Below are 3,099 nucleotides of genomic sequence, written 5' to 3' on the forward strand. Positions count from 1 at the left end.
TGAGGAAATACGTGGGGCAATGAGGAAAATGCTCTACGAAACCCACATGGTCCAGCCGGGAGAGGGCACTAGCACTGCTGAGGTGCTATACCTGGGACCAGACGCCAAACTTCAAAACTGGAAGGCTACGCCATTCCCGATTAGGCAGGAGTCCCGGTAGACCCGTCCTACTACTTTTTCTGCATCCCGAGTTATTCTAGGGCGGATGTTTCTTTTAGTTTCTTGTCTTTAAGTTCCCGAATGTGAACCCTGTTATCTTCAAAATTCCAAGAAATGAAATCAATATTTCATCGTTCATTTTTCTTTATCCTTTCTGATTTTGCTATTTTTCTCCTTCATTTCTTCTCTTTAGCTCTAATAATGCAGCTTTAAATAACATGACATGCTGGCGGACTTCATGCCTAGATCCCAAAACGCTGTCAGATTTCGAAATAATGAATCAAGAGTCGAAATGCAAAGAAGGTAACCTTGAGGAAATAAAACAAAGAATTGGAACAATTGAAGGGAAATTGGTTCGCGGTTTGGAAAGGTCCATACTTTACAACAAAAGAGTGTGTTGTACTCAGGGCACATCCGGGCAGTTGTACCAACAAAGAATGGCCCGCGCTTACAACAAGAAGGTGCGTCCCAGGAATTTTGAAGTGGGAAAACTCGTGTTAAGACGCATTCTCCCTCATCACCAGGAAGCAAAAGGAAAATTCGCTCCTAATTGGAAGGGTTCATACATCATCCGGAAGATATTGCCGAGAGGAGCATTGTATTTGGGAGATATCGAAGGAAATGATACCGAAACAGCTGTGAATGCGGATGCACTAAAAAGGTACTATGTCTAGGTTCTCTACGGTGTTGGTTTTTGTGCAATTGAGATGACGAAGGCTTTTCTTCTCGCTATCCAAACACTATCAACCCTTCGTAAACTCATTTGAGCCGGTTACGCTCCTTTGGCTACCCTCTTTGGAACCCGGAAGTATTATCGAAAAAAAAAAGAAAAAAGAGAAAAAAAAAGAAAAAAAAAGAAAAAGAAAATATGATGGAAAAAAAAGCGAAGAAGAGAAAAGAAAAGAAAAAGAAAAAGAAAAGAAAAGAAAAGAAAAGAAAAGAAAAGAAAAACAAAAACAAAAACAAAAACAAAAAAATGTTTCCCTGAACTACTTTTGACTTGATTCCGAAAGGATACGTAGGAAGCCTATCCCTGAGGTTCAGTCACACCAAAATAAGAATCCCAATTCCCCCCGAAAATTGAAACTGGGGCAGATGATATAATGGTTCGGTCATGAATCCACCGAAATGGTTCCAAAGTTGTAGTTCCCCCTAAAATCATTTACCTCAAAGACCTTATCCAAGTCCTTCCGATCAATTGGCAATGGCAGGAAAGTGAAAAACATCACTGTTGGAATCTGATGCAATCCAAATTGAGAGAAATAAAATGAGAGAGTCTTATCGGTGAAAATCTTCGGGCACCATAAGGCGATGGTGAGTAGAGAAACTGGAAATGAGAGAGTCCGCTTAGTGAAAACTCGCAAAGAGCACTATCGGGCGACGGCGAGAAGAGAAATGAGAGAGGACGATTGGCGAAAACCCGCAAAGGGCGCTGTTGACCGAAAAAGAAGACATCTCATCACTGAAAGAGTCCCGGCAATGTCCCCTGGTTGTGAAATGCGAATCAATGGGTTCACGAGAAGTTGGAAAGTTTGTGTGGGTCGGGCGTCCAGTCCAAGAAGCATGTCATGTTCATTTGAAGCCAGCATGCACACCCCAGATAAGTTCTTCTTTTCCCCCGAAAGGGACGCTTCTCTTTAAACTCATATGCTCGCCTTTGGTATACTTCTTCCTTGAATTCCTTTCGGTTTAACTCTGATTCCGGAAATTATTACGAAGAAAAGGTAGCAGGACTGGTTTTATAGGGCTCCGCCTAGCAAAAGTCAAAGAAAATACCCAGCCTCAGCGGGTGCGTCAGGCCAATCCCGACTGGCCATGGTGCTTGATGTTTTCAAAGTAAAGATATTGGAAAGGAAAGAAAGTCAAAAGCAAAGGTCCCAAGAGCAGAATAAAGTGAAAAGGCCAGAGCCCACACGGGCGAGCCATCATGAAATTCTAAAAGTTGAATCCTGTCGGTTTGAAAAGAGGTTCACCCTCAAAGCCATGCAAGCAGCAAAGTTCGCAACGGAAATGGGGTCGGGATCAAGCAATTGGGATGATCAAGGCCACAAAACCAACCACCGTTTCAAACTAACAAATTGTTTTTTGTTAAAAACAGGTGCAATCATAGCAACCGTGCAAGAAGCAGGTGCAACCCAAAAGGAATGAAATGCGCGAGCGCTGAAACAGCTTTGCAGCGAGAAAACGACCAAAAAGGAAGTTTCCCTCCCCAAATTCTTTCATGCGTTTTGCTAAATAAAAGAGAAAAAAAAAAGGAAAAAAAAGAAGAAAAAGAAGAAAAGAAATGAAAATGAAAATCCCAAAAGAAAAACAAATCATGGTAACATAGGACCACATTCCTTAAATATCCCGGCATAACCCGAGGATCTCCCTGGCATAACCCAAGGAGCTTTTTCTTTCCAAAATCCCGGCATAACCCGAGGATCTCAATGGCATAACCCAAGGAGCTTTTTCTTTCCAAAATCCCGGCATAACCCGAGGATCTCCCTGGCATAACCCAAGGAGCTTTTTCCTTTCCAAATCCCGGCATAACCCGAGGATCCCCCTGGCATAACCCACGGGGCTTTTTTCTTTCCCAAATCCCGGGATAACCCGAGGATCTCCCTGGCATAACCCAAGGAGCCCTTTTCTTTCCGTCCCGGCATAACCCGAGGCCCCATTTTTTCTTTTCCAGCATAACCCGGTCATTTTCCAGCATAACCTGGATTCATTCACAATGATACACAATCTTGATTTTATTGCTTAGATATGTGTCACAACTAACTCACGAAATTTTCCTAGTGAAAATTGGGGCAGAAAATTTTGTTCGTTTGTTTGTTTTGGTATCTTAAGCAGGTTGACCTCAAGACATAAGGTGCGAGATGACCGATGGAATGTGTCTCAATCCAGAATCAAGAAAAGAAGAAAAAGACAAAAAGAAATGAACTCAAATGTGAAGCA

This window comes from Nicotiana attenuata, unplaced genomic scaffold (assembly GCF_001879085.1).
Source record: "Nicotiana attenuata strain UT unplaced genomic scaffold, NIATTr2, whole genome shotgun sequence".
Lineage (NCBI taxonomy): Eukaryota > Viridiplantae > Streptophyta > Magnoliopsida > Solanales > Solanaceae > Nicotiana > Nicotiana attenuata.